The sequence below is a fragment of the Salvelinus sp. IW2-2015 genome, linkage group LG13 (genome assembly GCF_002910315.2).
Source record: "Salvelinus sp. IW2-2015 linkage group LG13, ASM291031v2, whole genome shotgun sequence".
Taxonomy (NCBI): Eukaryota; Metazoa; Chordata; class Actinopteri; order Salmoniformes; family Salmonidae; genus Salvelinus; species Salvelinus sp. IW2-2015.
Genome location: NC_036853.1, coordinates 33,533,973 through 33,550,271, shown reverse-complemented (window position 1 = coordinate 33,550,271; position 16,299 = coordinate 33,533,973). Strand labels below are relative to the sequence as shown.

At 47.4% G+C, this 16,299-nt stretch overlaps 1 pseudogene; it reads left to right on the top strand.

The window, feature by feature from the left end:
• LOC111971361 (ribonucleoprotein PTB-binding 2-like) overlaps positions 1-16,299 on the top strand; it is a 72,270-nt pseudogene that overhangs the window by 20,349 nt on the left and 35,622 nt on the right.

The window sequence follows — 16,299 nt, the reverse complement described above, 5'->3', positions numbered from 1 at the left end:
CTCTCTCTCTCTATTCTCTCTCTCTCTCTCTCTCAAATCAATAGATGTCCATGCTTTAAATAGCTTAGCTCATTTTAGAGAAGGTAGCTAGTTGCAGAACTTGATGCGTCAGTGTTAGTGGAATTCTAATGATTGCTCTTTTGAATTAAAAGACGGAGACAGAACTATTTTTAATCAAATCTCAGTTGAAAGTGGTGGGACTTCAAAGAGATTGTCAGGACAAGGACGAGGGAGAGAGAGAGARAGAGAGACCAATCAACCTGCACATGTCCTCTACTGTATGCTTATTGTTATCGTTCAATGTATGGTTATTTTGGCCCTTGGTTATTGTTGTTACTGTTGTCCCGTTGACAGTTTTGATTCCTATTATTTTCATATTGTAAATAGCCAAAGTAAGCTTTGGCAATATGTACATTGTTGAGAGAGAGAGAGAGAGAGAGAGAGAGAGAGAGAGAAAGATTTCTAGTGTGATATATTCACGTAATAATACCATATCACAGCAGCACAGTAGTGTTATCTCTGAGGCCAGGACCAGTATGGTCAAGATCAGTCATCTTTAACATCAGACACAGCGAGTCAATCACAGCTCCCCCAGAAAGGATCTGACAGCAGTTGAACTCTGTCATCAATCTTTGTCGATCACAGAGAGAATCTCTGTAGGTGTGTGTGTGTGTTATGGTGTTATGGTGTTCCAGAATAGCTGACTGAGGAGTCGGCACACCACAACGTGTTAACCCCAAGCCTGATTAGCAGGTGTTACACTGTAACCTTCCCCCTGTCAATCACTACCTCCCCAACCACCAATACCCAGCCACCCCTCTCGCCCCTCCCAAGACCACACTGTGCGGAAACTTGAAAGACACCTTGTAGCTTTACCCCCCCCCCACCCCCCAACCTTCTCGCGAGCCCCCTCCCGCCTCCTGGGTACCACTGTCCAATGGGAGAATCTGTGTCCTGTTGACCAATCAAATCCAATTGTATTGGTCACATACACAAGGTTAGCCGATGTTAATGTGAGTGTAGTGAAATGCGTGTGCTTCTATTCCGACAGTGCAGTAATATCTAACAAGTAATCTAACAATTCCACAATAACTACCTAATAATAGCGGCATAGGCAAGATGTAATAGATGGTATAAAATGCAGTATATACATGAGATGAGTAATGTAAGATATGTAAACATTATTGAAGTGGCATTATTTAAAGTGACTCGTGATACATTTATTAAAGTGGACAATGATTAGAGTCTGTGTTAGTGATGGCTGTCTAACAGTCTGATGGCCTTGAGATAGAAGCTGTTTTTCAGTCTCTCGGTCCCAGCTTTGATGCACCTGTATTGACCTCGCCTTCTGGATGGTAGCGGGGGAACAGGCAGTGTCTCGGTTGGCTGTTGTCCTTGATGATCTTTTTGATCTTCCTGTGACATCGGGTGCTGTATGTGCCTGGAGGGCAGGTAGTTTGCCCCCGGCGATGCGTTATGCAGACTGCACACACCCTCTGGAGAGCCTTGCGGTTGTGGGCGGTGCAGTTGCCGTACCAGGCGGTGAGACGGTCCGACAGGATGCCTCTAATTGTGCATCTGTAAAAGTTTGTGAGGGTTTTAGGTGACAAGCCACATTTCTTCAGCCTCCTGAGGTTGAAGGCGCTGTTGCGCCTTCTTCACCACACTGGCTGTATGGTGGACCATTTCACTTTGTCCGTGATGTGTACGCTGAGGAACTTAACTTTTGATGTGGATAGGGGGTGCTCCCTCTGCTGTTTCCTGAAGTCCACGATCATCTCCTTTGTTTTGTTGATGTTGAGTGAGAGGTTGTTTTCCTGACACCAGACTCCGAGGGCCCTCACCTCCTCCCTGTACTCTGTCTCGTCGTTGTTGGTAATCAAGCCCACTACTGTTGTGTTGTCTGCAAACTTGATGATTGAGTTGGAGGCGTGCAAGGCCACGCAGTCATGGGTGAACAGGGAGTACAGGAGGGGGCTGAGCAAGGATCGTTGTAGGGCCCCAGTGTTGAGGATCAGCTAAGTGGAGATGTTGTTTCCTACCTTCACCACCTGGGGGCGGCCCGTCAGAAAGTCCAGGACCCAATTGCACAGGGCGGGGTTGAGACCCAGGTCCTCAAGCTTAATGACGAGTTTCGAGGCTACTACGGTGTTGAATGCTGAGCTGTAGTCAATTACATAGGTATTCCTCTTGTCCAGATRGGATAGGGCAGTGTTCTGTGTGATGGCAATTGCATTGTCTGTGGACCTATTGGGGCGGTATGCAAACTAAAGTGGGTCCAGGGTGGCAGGTAAGGTGGAGGTGATATGATCCTTGACTAGTCTCTCAAAGCACTTCATGATGACAGAAGTGAGGGCTACGGGCGATAGTCATTTAGCTCTGTTATTTTTGCCTTCTTTGGTACAGGAACAATGGAGGCCATCTTGTAGCATGTGGGGACGACAGACTGGAATAGGGAGTGATTGAATATGTCCGTAAACACACCAGCCAGCTGGTCTGCGCATGCTCTGAGGACGCGGCTAGGGATGCCGTCTGGGCCAGCAGCCTTGCGAGGGTTAACGCGTTTAAATGTCTTACTCACGTCGGCCACAGAGAAGGAGAGGAGGTGCCCGCAGTCCTTGGTAGTGGGCCGCGTTGGTGGCACTGTATTATCCTCAAAGCGGGCAAAGAAGGTGTTTAGTTAGTCTGGAAGCAAGACGTCGGTGTCCGTGACGTGGCTTGTTTTCTTTTTGTAGTCTGTAATTGCCTGTAGACCCTGCCACATACGTCTCGTGTCTGAGCCGTTGAATTGCGACTCCACTTTGTCCCTATACCGACATTTCGCTTGTTTGATTGCCTTGCGGAGGGAATAACTACACTGTTTATATTTAGCCATATTCTCAAAAATATTTACATGGTTAAATGCGGCCATCTATCCACAGTTTCTGGTTAGGGTAGGTTTTCATAGTCATAGTGGGTACAACATCTCCAATGCACTTCCTTATAAACTCACTCACCGAATCAGTGTATAAATTGATGTTATTCTCTGAGGCTGCCCGGAACATTTCCCATTCTGCGTGATCAAAACAATCTTGAAGCGTGGATTCTGATTGGTCAGACCAGCGTTGAATGGTTCTTGTCACGGGTTTGAGTTTCTGTTTGAGTTTCTGCAGGAGCAAAATTAAGTTGTAGTCGGATTTGTAGAAGGGAGAGTGGGGGAGGGCCTTGTATGCATCGCGGAAGTTAGAGTAGCAGTGATCCAGTATATTGCCCGTGCGAGTGCTACAATATGCTGATAGAATTGAGGTAGCCTAGTTCTCAAAATTGCTTTGTTAAAATCCCCAGCTACAATAAATGCAGCCTCAGGATATATGGTTTMCAGTTTACATRGAGTCMAGTGAAGTTCYTTGAGGGCCGYCGWGGTATCTGCTTGRGKGGGGACATACACGGCTGTGACAATAACCGAAGATAACTCTCTTGGGAGTAATATGGTTGGCATTTGATTGTAAGGAATTCTAGGTCAGGTGAACAAAAGGGCTTGAGTTCCTGTATGTTGTTATGATTACGCCATGAGTCATTAAYCATGACGCATACATCCCCGCCCTTCTCCTTCCCAGAGAGATGTGTATTTCTGTCGGCGCAACTCGTGAAGAAATCCGGTGGCTGTTCCGACTCCGACAACATATCCCGAGAGAGCCATGTTTCCGTGAAACAGAGAATGTTACAATCTCTGACGTCTCTCTGGAAGGCAACCCTTGCCCTAATTTCGTCTACCTTGTTGTCTAAAGACTGGACATTAGCGGGTAATATACTCGGAAGCGGTGGGGTGGTGTGCACACCTTCTAAGTCTGACCAGGAGTCCGCTCCGTCTACCTCTTCTGCGGCGACGTTGTTTTTGGGTCGGCCTCTGGGATTAGATCCAATGTCCTGGGTGGTGGTGCGAACAAAGGATCCGCTTCGGGAAAGTCGTACTCCTGGTCGTAATGTTGTAAGCTTCGACCGTAGCCTTTATATCCAGTAGTTCTTCCCGGCTGTATGTAATAACGCTTGAGATTGTCTGGGCTAACAATGTAAGAAATACTTAATGTAGAAAAAAAACTAAATACTCCATAGTTTCCTAAGGACTCGAAGCGACCATCGCTGTTGGTGCCATCTTGCATCTTGCCGTTCTCTGCCTGTTCCCCACGTCCCTTACCCTTGTGTGGTCTCTAGGCTGTGGGATGTGTGAGCGCTGAGGAGGGGTCTTATATCTCTGTGCCGTGTGGGGATCTTATATGTCCCTCTACATTGTGGAGAATTCCCTAATTAGAGGGTAGTGGGTTGAATGCGAGCCCCGTGATCCAACTCTTGGACCCCTCAACCTCTCCAGGCTTGTCACCTCACAGACCCCCAGCTCCGTTCTCAGGACAGGGTCCCGCTTGGAGACACAGTGATCTCTCCAGTCCACACACCAACTCATAGACGTGCAGAGTTTGAAATGGAGAGAAAGATGATAGATGACAATAAAGAAGGGATAGGAGAAATAAAGGGAAAGGTGAGAGTGTGTGTGTGTGTGCTTGTATATATGTGTGTGTGTGTACATGTTTCTGTGTATGTCCATCTGTGTTTAAACTATATAGTGAGTATATGATTCTGTTATGGAGCCTGAATAGTTCTCCTCGGCATCTGTACGACGTTGATCTTTCTAAATGTTTATATAGTATGTCCTGTGTGAGAAGCAGACGCTATCCCTTAAACCAAGGTTCTCCAACTGAATTTGGCCCACGGGTGGTTTTATTTGCCCCCCCCCCCCCCCCTCTTATTGAACAAATCTGTTCCCAAGTATTCCCATGCACAATAGAGATACAAATGTAAGCAAGGTTTGAAATTATGTTTTAATCGAACATTATATCTGGTTGGGCTTCTCGCGGTCAATTTGCAGTCTACAAATGATTTGTAAATTAGGTTCCGGCACCCGACCATCCACTCAAGAAAAAAATCGGCTTCATCTAGCTTGATCCCTGCCTTAAACTGCCTTCAGCCCCCCCACACCGCCACACACGCACAAACTCTCCCCCCTACTCCCTATCTCCCTCAGCACCATACCAAAGAACACCGGGCCATTAAAGGACTCAAACCATCGTAAATCACCAGATAACGAGTGTACGTTACTCACCACTCATCTCATGCCGCGTGTGTGTACAAACTCTGTGTGTGTACAAACTCTGTGTGTGTACAAACTCTGTGTGTGTACAAACTCTGTGTGTGTACAAACTCTGTGTACGCTTAATGCTGAATTAGCCGAACAGCATGTTTCGTTTGGATGTAATATCTATCGTTGTAAGTATGGGGTGTAAATTTAATCTTCCCTTTGGGGAAATGGTGAAACAGATTTTATGTGATTTTTATTGGGCCATGGTTTTAATTGGTGTGAAACACTAGCTTGGCTTCAAATGGCACCCTATTCCCTATTTAGTGTTTTACTTTTGACCAGGTGCCCGTATAGGGCTCTGGTCAAAARTAGGGCACTATATAGGAAATAGGGTGCCGTTTGGGATGCAAGACACTGTCGTATAATATATTCCCTGTGCTGATTGTGGGATGCAGATGGCTTGGTTTGCCCTGAAACACGGGCTACCCAACAGGGATTGTTTTCTGGTGAAATAAGTGGTATGTGTCAGAGAATTCCTGGAAATGACAATTGTGCAATGATTCCTTTTGGAAGAAAACAACAGGGAGTGAATTCAAAGGAGTGTCACATCTTGTTTTGCAGCCGGTCTCTCTTGCCTGGAGGAGAGTGGAGAGTGTGTGTATGTGAGGGCTGATTCCCAACCCCTTGCCTATTACCAATAACTGAGATGTACGGCTGTTCCATCTGTGACATCAAATCCGTCCCCATATAGACATTTCAGTTCATTTTAGAGGGCTGCTTGTGCTGATTAGAGCTTATGTGTGCACGTCTGTGTCCCTGTCTCTCTCTCTCTCTCTCTCTCTCTCTCTCTCTCTCTCTCTCTCTCTCTGTGAGGATTTGCTCCAGGACGTTGCTCAGAAGTTGGTAGCCTCTAGGTAATGAGGGGTATATCTCCCTCCTCATCCCCTGTGTTATTCTGCCTTTGCTTCAGTGCACCCACCGTGCAAATTAGAGCGCTGCACCGCAGCGAGGACTCCTCATGACTTCCTCATTACGGAGTGTTATGGTGTTGATTTTAACAGTTAGCGTCTGTCGTTACCTGGCCTCCCAGCCCAATCCTACGCCTGGGAATTTCCACGCCAGCCATAGAGCCTCGATAGAGCGCCCCGGATGCGGAATTCGGGAATTTCCAAAGGTATACGCGGCGTTGCGGAACTGTCCGCTGGGATGACAATGGAAGGGGTCAGCAGGGGGATCCTGGGCACACAATGGGCCTTCTGTGTGAGCCGATTACCGTCCCCATAATAGAGACACTGCACTCAATAGAAAAAGGGTTCCAAAAGTGATCTTCAGCCGTCCCCGTATGGTAACTCTTTTTGGTTCCAGGTGTTAGGTTCTAAATAAACGGAGTAAAACACTCACGGACGCTTAGTAAAGCTCAAACCAAGTTTATTCACCCAAAGGGTCGGACAGCTGCACAGACAAAGACATGGTTCCACCAGTGGTAGTATATATACCCCAATTTGGGTGGAGTATCCTCCTTCCCTCTAAGCATTACATCTTTATTGCTAGGCAGGAAGTTAAGTGATGCGGGCAATAAACTATTCCTTCTCCCTTAATGTGACCTGAACTGACCTCGGCCCCCATTCCTCACTGAACCACATCTCTCCACCCTTATCAGTGCCGGCAACCATGTGATTGCCTTTCCGTTACTAAGTACATTCCAAGCTTAATTGCCTCCACCATATACATTCCTCCTACAGATAACCATTGACTTCCGTTTTAGGAACCAGATTATGGCACTCAATATTTTTTGTATTTTATTTCAMCTTTATTTAACCAGGTAGGCTAGTTGAGAACAAGTTCTCATTTACAACTGCGACCTGGCCAAGATAAAGCAAAGCAGTGCGACACAAACAACAACACAGAGTTACACATGGAATAAACAAGCGTACAGTCAATAACACAATAGGGAGAAAAAGAGTCTATACACAGTGTGTGCAAATGGCGTGAGGAGGTAAGGCAATAAATAGGCCATAGTAGCGAAGTAATTACAATTTAGCAAATTAACACTGGAGTGATAGATGTGCAGATGATGATGTGCAAGTATAAATACTGGTGTGCAAAAGAGCAGAAAAGTAAATAAAAACAATATGGGGATGAGGTAGGTAGATTGGGTGGGCTATTTACAGATGGACTATGTACAGCTGCAGCGATCGGTTAGCTGCTCAGATAGCTGATGTTTAAAGTTAGTGAGGGAAATATAAGTCACCAGCTTCAGCGATTTTTGCAATTCGTTCCAGTCATTGGCAGCAGAGAACTGGAAGGAAAGGCGGCCAAATGAGGTGTTGGCTTTGGGGATGACCAGTGAGATATACCTGCTGGAGCGCGTGCTATGGKTGGGTGTTGTTATCGTGACCAGTGAGCTGAGATAAGGCGGAGCTTTACCTAGCAWAGACTTACAGATGACCTGGAGCCAGTGGGTCTGGCGACGAATATGTAGCGAGGACCAGCCAACGAGAGCATACAGGTCGCAGTGGTGGGTAGTATATGGGGCTTTGGTGACAAAACGATTGGCACTGTGATAGACTGCATCCAGTTTGCCGAGTAGAGTGTTGGAGGCTATTTTGTAAATGACATCGCCGAAGTCGAGGATCGGTAGGATAGTCAGTTTTACAAGGGTATGTAGTATTTCAATAGGATATCTGATAATGAACAATATTTCAAGTTTAGGAGTCAGAAMCCATCACAGGTAAAACACTTTGGTTCCAGGTAGAACTCTTTTGGGTTTTATGTAAAAACCTCAGTGGAAATGATTCCCTAGGGCAGTGGCTCAGATAAAAAGAAAAGAAAAACATAATTACATTTTTTTTTTACATTAACCTAATAAAAACAGTTCTGTAGGAATGAGGTTTGTGCAGTAGGCCTAATACATTATCACAGCATATCGGCTATATGCCTGGTCTGCCAATATTGTTCTTCTCAGAMCATATTATATTTTAAAACTCAAGCKTTGATAATAAAATAGATCAGTTGGTAAAAGAGCTTTATAATAAATTGAAATAATTAGCTAATTATTCACTTTTGTTTATTTGACTGGATTGATGGTGCCTGCATCTGATGGTCATGGTGATTTCAAGGTAACTGGGAACTCGGAAAAAACAAGRTCAAATTATGACGTCGGTGAACTTCAAGATGGAAAATCCGAGCTCTACAATCTTAGAAAAAAGGGTTCTTCGGCTGTCCCCATAGGAGAACCCTTTTGGTTCCAGGTAGAACTATTTTGGGTTCCTTGTAGAACACTCTGTAGAAAGGGTTCTACATGGAACTGAAAAGGGTTCTACCTGGAACCAAAAAGAGTTATTCAAAGCGTTCTCCTATGGGGACAGCCGAAGAACCCTTTTAGGTTCTACATAGCACCTAAGAGTGTTGAAAGATGCCTAAGTTTCTGAGTTGGATGACCGCACTGAAGTCAGAAGTTGGAGATTTCCCGAGTTCCCAGTTGTTTTGGCATTAGTCTCAGCGGAGGCAGGAAGAGAGCCGCAGATGGTCCGCCTCTCACAGTCCCTGCTCTCTCCTTCCTCCCCCCCCCGTGAGACTGACCAGAGAGCGGGGACACCTTCTTCCACCTGGTGGTGAAACTCGACTGGCACCGATGCCATGTATTCTTTGACAGTCTCTCTGGTCATGGTTTTAAAAGTTATGCAATCTTATATAGGCTAGTATCAAACTTTGCTGTGGCTGGGGTCGTGGAAGCTGTAGGTAGGCACTGTGATTTTGAGCTATCCGATTGGCCAGCGCAGTAGGCGCACTCGTTTTAGCAACTGATCTCCCGCTCCGCTGGGTAGGAAATGGTTCAAAATGGGAACACTTTGMCTGCCTGGTGCGCAGGGCACCTGAATCAAGTGCACCTACCGCCAACAGCGCAAGACGGGGGCAAAAACGAGTACAAGCCTTTATCGTTGGATTTTCTACAGAAATGCTTGTTGATCGACTAGGAATGCCATCCCGACCGACCGGTYGTTGACCGCTGCCCTCGGGAGTCGTCTTCCTACCTTCGCCCTGTGTTTTCAAAGGTTCCTAGATCTCAATGATCACAAACAATTTCACTATTTCTCCACAGTTAACGGTGTTGCTTTAAAATGGCGAGCTGACGATGGTCCCTGTATTTGTATAGGATGTTTAGGAGAAATGTTCAGCTATATAGAGCGTGGAAGAGCAACAGTGTGCCAAGAAAGCCAGTGTCAGTACATTGCTTGCGTCACAAACCACTGGCATCTCCGAGGAAGGAGAGCTTGTATCYAACCTGGCAGCTCACACCATCTCATCATATAACCCAATGTACTGAAGCTCCATCCGGTTTCTACTTGCCAATTACCTAAAGATGCAAAATATTTCCTGTTGTTTCTGAGAGAGMAATGTTCTGACTCGCCCTTTCCCTTGTTTTCCAGAACGCCTATGTTCTTTTTTTGTTATTAGTGTTATTATTACTGTAGAATGCGACCAATCCGTTACGGGTCTACTCGTCTATGACTCAGCTCTGACTGGCAATATGACTTGAGCCCTCTCGGCCCTGTAGTTAGTTACCTCTGAGGACGACTGCAGGCAGCTCTCTCTCACTCGCGCTCGCTCTCTCTCTCTCACTCTCTCCGTCGCTCCCATTTTTCTTTCTTTCTTTCTGTTTCTCTCTCTCCCCCTCTCCCCTCCCCCCTCTCTCACTCCATCGTCATCTGTCCATCTGTGTGCTGTGTGAGTCAGTATCTGTAAATGAGAGCAGCAGCCCACATGCCAGGCCGTGTGAGTTATGTGATTGATATCGCCAGGGTTGATCGCGCTCTGTAGCGAACTTATAGCTAGTTACATGTTCCCTGTTAAGTCGCTGTTACTGAACCTGGACAAAACGATGGTGTTTTACTCTGCGGCATTATGGGAAAAGGTGTGTGTGTGTGTGTCACATATCACTGTCTCATAGATTTGATTCTCTATGACACTTGCTCCTAGTTTCATAGTATTTGATGGAGCTGTTTTTGCAGCTGTGTTTGGACACAGGAAGTCAACTCCTGAGAATCCTCCTGTAGGGCTCTGTTCTCCTCTCTGCTGTTGCCTCTTCTTACAATAGTCACATCTCAAGAGGTAGCAATTAGCCTTAGTACTGTGCAGGTTGTTCATTAAGCTATTAGCCGCTACACCCCTTCTTAGTGCCCCAACAACACCTCTCCTCATAACACCGAAGAGCCTGTCTGTGGTTTAACTGAAGGTTGAGGTGATGATGACGATGATGACGGCGAAGGCAGCATTGGTAATGATAGTGAGAAAACAACAGTTGGCATAGGAACACTTGTTCACAGCCAGCCCCATCTGGTGTTATCTCCACAAACAGCAGGTGTGTGTGTGTGTGTGTGTGTGTGTGTGTGTGTGTGTTTTGTCTGACAAGCACCACTGACAACATCCATCTATCCACCCACACACGCACTGCGCTGACCCTTTTTGCAGTGGGTTTAACAAAAACCAACAGGCCTGAAGGCGTCACGAAAGACCCCGCAACAAAATTGTTGTGTGCTGCTTACCTGCCGCACAGGCAATATTTGACCCTTGAGGGCAGCTGTACCGTGCACGGGGATCGTACGGCTGTACCGTGCACGGGGATYGTACGGCTGTACCGTGCACRGGGGATCGTACGATTCACCGYTCCGTCAGATCTMGTTCTGGATCMTGTTTCGATCACTAGCACAGCGGATAGTTCCGTTTCACTTCAGCCCTCTGAACCCGTGTTTGGATAGTCTTGTTTTAGATAGAACTTCCCCTCAGAGAGTTTCTCCCTTCAGTGATCTGACCATACACTACGGCTGTGTCACACATGCCCCCCCTCCCCCCCCTCCCTACGTAGTGCACTTTATAGGGAAGAAGGGCTGCCGCATTCGGGGATGGACCGTATCAGTGGTTGTTTTATGGGTGGGGGTCAAGTTGAGTGGTTTATTTGATCACTCTATCTTAACAAGAGTACACGTAGCAAACGGATACACTCAGCTTAAGAATCGACGAGGAGAAGCTTACGATTTATTTCCGCGTGGTCGTCAATCAGGCAGCAGGTCCACTGTTGAGGATTCGTATGTTCTCCATTCGCCGCAATTCAGTCCCTCCCCCTTTATGCAGTTTCTGACCGCCGTGTCGTCAACAGTCTACGACCTGCAGGGCGAGAGCAACACGGGCTATATGTGTCCGCTATTTCTCTAAAATGTTCTCCGTCGTGTTATCGGTGGCTAACAGGACCTCCTAGACGGGGCTAGTTTCAGCTCTTACCGAACAGGGGAAGAAAGCAGCGTGGTGATGTGGTGGGGGAGTGATATTTGTTCATGGTGGGTGTGGTAGACTTGATGGTCCAGAGGTCTGTCGGGACTTTAGGGTCAGGATTTAGTTAGTGGAACACGACCGGGTGAGAGCCAGAGAGAGAGAGAGAGAGAGAGAGAGACTGAAAGAAAGATGGAGATGATGGAGGGAATGCCAGTGACTGAGGGATGGGGAAACAGAACGAGTGATGGGGTATCGAGCGAGGGATGGGATGGTTTGTAGAAGGAGAGGGACGGGTGTGATATGGATGGAGATGATTGGAGGGTGAGAGCTGATATTAAGTAGTTGAGGGAAGAGCGGGGAGTGAGTGATGGAAGAGACAGAGGGCGTGGGAATACGAGAGTGGAGATGAGAGAGACGAGAGAGAGAGATGGGCAGGCCGCATGGCGTACTAGGTTGAGTGGTGGAGTGTGTGAGAGACGGAATGATGGCAGAGAGAGGGATGGGAGTGATTGAGAGATGGAGAGCTGGGCCACTAGGTGGGAGAGAGAAGAAGGTTCACTCACGTGTGCATTAGCACTGTGGCGGTGTGGTGGTCCACTTGAGCTTGAACAAGCTTCCATCCCGCCCTGCGTGGTGAAGGGTAACCCACTCCCTGGCCACTTCATGGTGGGGGGCTATGAGAGCCTGGTCTGGGGGGCTGAAGAGGCTTGAGCTGGTCGGGGGGGGTCGCGCGTAGTGATGGAGTTGAGTGGAGAGTGTGGGTGGGTGGTTCGTATGCAGAAAGACAAAAGGCCAGGGTGCCTGATAAGAGTCAGGCAAATTGAAGTGCTGCTCTGATTATCAGATTGGGATGACAGCAAAAACGTGTTCGCACTCTCTCTGTTAGCTGTCGGGTAGGGAGAGAGAGAGAGATCTCAGGGCTACGGTATTGGGGAGGAAACACGATTGTCGCTGTGAAAGGGTTATACTTGAGTTGACCTCGCTGTATTGACACGTGTCTGCTGCGTCTGTGTGCGTTTTATATCCAGATTGTGTGTGTTTGCGGAGAGACAGAAGAACCCTGGCTTTGCCTATTGCGATTGCACCTTAATTGACATGCTGGAAGTCAGAAGGTAGGGCCTAGTTCGGGCTTTCGACGGCAACCAAAGGGGTTTTACGCTACAGCCTAAAGATCTTGGACTGCCTTTCTAGCCGCGCCTCGCCTGTTGAAATGTGTTACCGTCTGTTGGGTGCGTTCAGAACAAGCGTGGCCGTAGTGTAGGAACAGAAAGGGGGTGTCATCTACACTATTGACAGGAGCATAGCAGGTGAACTAAACCACAGTGGTTCGACACAATAGACTCATAGACATAGCTGTCCTCCTTAGYGCCTGTATCTCCTGGGGTTTTTAATGAGCTACTTCCCGGCGAACATGGCATGTGGAATTGTAGGCTTGGCGACGATTCCGCAAAAGATTCCGTCTCTCTTTCTCTCCTTCTCCCCGTTCCCCTTACCGTACGACACGCTCCTTATAGAAATGCAAATACCGAACGGTCGCCGCCCCATAATTAAGAGCCTCTTTGTGTTTTTGGAGAGAAACGTTTGCCTGGAGAATCTGTCAGCAGACTCTGGACTGTCTCTGTATTATACCATTACTGTGTAAGCCTTTTAAGATGCTTTGAGCTCTCCCCTTCTCTCTCTCCAGCTCCACCCCCCCCCCTCTCTCTCCCCAGCTCCACCCCCCCCCTCTCTCTCTCTCTCCACCTCCACCCCTCTCTCTCTCTCCATCCCTCTCTCTCTTTCTCTCTCTCTTCTCTCTCTCTCTTTCTCTCCATCCCTCTCTCTCTTTCTCTCCATCCCTCTCTCTCTCGCTCTCTTTCTCTCTCTCTCTCTCCACCTCCACCCCCTCTCTCTCTCTCCATCCCTCTATCTCTCTTTCTCTCCATCCCATCCTCTCTCTCTCTCTCTTTCTTCTCATCTCTCTCTCTCACATGGAGAACATGTTGAGCAGCGTTGTTCTATTTAGTAAGCCCCCGTTCCTTGGAGTGTATTGTTTGAGAGAGAGAGAGAGAGAGAGAGAGAAATAGAGAAACACAGAAAGGGAGCGAGAAAGCTTTTAAAGGAGGATGAAGTAGGCCTCAGTCATCACACAGTGTACCGTTACTTGACTCACCGCGGTATAACCAGATTACCGTCTGGGCTCAGAAAAATAGATCCGTCATGCAGTTTTGAGTATCGGAACGTTGAGTTAATTGATTTGCCGGGCGGGACGGCTGGCGGCGTGCGTGAACGCTTTCATGGAATGTGAAGTGGTGCAGATGGAGCTGTGAGTTCTAGAGGCCGGCGGGACGTGGGAGAGTGGTCCTCTCCGGTTTCATCTGGCAGAACAGTCCTGACTTCACATTAGTGCTCTGGGTTCAGCTCCACAGTTGCGTCAGTTGTCAGACATCAGTGGGATCACTGTTAGACCGAGCCGGTGTCTCTCGAAACATTAGTCATCATTAATCAACTCTACAGTACATGCATCCCTCTCCCTCCCTCGCACTCAACACACACACACACACACACACACACACACACACACACACACACACACACACACACACACAACTCTCTCAAGGGACTCGACTAACGTCTCCTTGGTAGTATTATCAGTAACATCCTCTGAGCATGAATGCATTGGTCCTCACAATGTCACTGGGAGGCTAATGCCCAAATATCTTTAAATAAGATATTAGTTCTCTCAGTAAATAGTCAACCAGATTAACACGACCACCGCGGTCGCTAAAGGTATTACCGCAGTTTAAAGTCAGAGGAAGAAACGGCCCAAATCGTAATTAGTTATACTTCAAAAATCACATGGACTGGTTTCGGCCATACAGTCAGTCAGTCAGATGCTGTACAGTGGGCTCATTCGCTCGGCTGAGGGTATTTTGGCCAACGCTACACATCCCATATCAATCATTACGGCCCATTCACGGCTAGATCACTGCGTCGGCATTTCGGGAGGGCGGAGGGCGTGTTGGCGGGGGGGGTCGTTTCGGGCTTAGCGTTTGTATAAAAGGGTCAGTTTGATTAAGCCTGTTTATTGGACGTGATGTTGTAACCACCTCCCCTGTTATTGTGATCTATCATGCTGTTTTTGTCTTCACTTGTGGTTTAGAAGCGGGATATAATATGTGTCCATGTAGTGGATTCTTTCCAGCTGCTCCCAGCTAATGTGGTCTTCCTCTCTGTGTACTCTGTGTTTCTCTGTTTGTTGCGTGGGTGTGTAATGTTTCGTTACCCTCTCTCTCCCATTCTCTGTACTCTCTCATGTTTTCCGTCTCTGTGCTGTGTGTATATGTTCTGCCTGTCTCGTGTGTTGTTGTTTCTCCCGTCTTTGTGTTATTCCTGTCCCGGTCTCCTGTCCATGCTGTGCATCCTGTCATCCCGTCCTGAGATTTTCTTCTCATTGTTCTGTCTCCACTTCTCGCACTCTGGTCCATTTTCTGTCTCGGTATTACCTGCTCTGTATTCCTGCTCTGTGCATCTCGTACCATTTCCCTGTCTCGGAGTCCCTGTCTCTGTGATCCGTATTTCCTGTGGTATTTCCTTCTACTGCTGTATTCTGTTCCTAGCCTGTCTCTGCCATTCCTGTCCGTTTCCTGTCTCTGTGGTACTCCTAGTCTCCCTGTCTCTGTGTTCTCCTGTCCATTTCCCTGTCTTGTGTAATTCCTTGTCATTACGGTCTGGTATTACCTGCCTTTCCCATAGGTATTCTGTCTCCACTGTCCCTAGTCTTTACATAGTATCTGTCCTCCACTGTCCCCCTAGTCTTTACATAGGTTCTGCCTCTCACTGTCCTCTGTCCCCTAGTCTGTTATCCATAGGTTTCTGTCTCCAATGTCCCCTAGTCTGTTACCATAGGTATGCTGTCTCCACTGTCCCTAGTCTGTTACCATAGTATTCTGTCCTCCACTGTCCCCCTAGCTGTTACCATAGGTATTCTGCTCCACTCGTCCTCTATCGTTATCATAGGTATCTGTCTCCATCTGTCCCGTCTGTTACTATAGGTATCTGTCTCAACTGTCCCCCTAATCTGGTACCATAGTATTCTGTCTCCACGTCCACCCTGTCTAGTCCTGTTATTAGGTATTCTGTCTCCACGTCCCCTCTATGTCTGTTATCATAGGTTCTTGTCTCCAACTGTCCTTATCTGTTATCAGTGAGGTATTCTTCTCCACTGTCCTGTCTGATCACAAGTATCCCTGTCCCCTAGTCTGTTATCATAGGTCATTCTGTCCTCCACTGTCCTATGCCCGTCCCCCTAGTCTGTTATCATAGGTATTCTGCTCTCCAGCTGTCCCTAGTCCTGTTATCATAGGTATTCTGTCTCCACTGTCCTAGTTGTTGTCAAGGTATTCTGTTCTCCACTGTCCCCCCTAAGTCGTTTCATAGGTATCTGTCCTCCCACTGTCCCCCTAGTCTGTTTCATAGGTATCTGTCTCCACTGTCCCCGCTAGTCTGTTTTCATAGGTTTCTGTCTCCACTGTCCCCTAGGTCTGTTGTCATAGTAATTGCTGTGCTCCACTGTCCCTCTAGTCCATGTTACCAAAGGTGTATTCTGTCTCCACTGTCCTACTGTCCCTAGTCTGTAATCCATAGGATTCTGTCTCCAACTGTCCTAAAACCCTGTCCCCCTAGTTCTGCTTATCATAGGTATCCTGTCTCCACTGTGCCTAAACCCCTGTCCCCTCTAAGTCTGGTTTACCATAGGTATTCCCTGTCTCCACTGTCCCCTACGTCTGTACCATAGGTTTCTGTCTCTCACTGTCCCTAGTCCCCGTGTTTTATCAATAGTATTCTGTCTCCACTTGTCCCCTAGTTCTTGTTTACCATATGGTATTCTGTCTCCACTGTTCCCCCTATCTGTTACCATAGAGTATTCTGTCTCCACT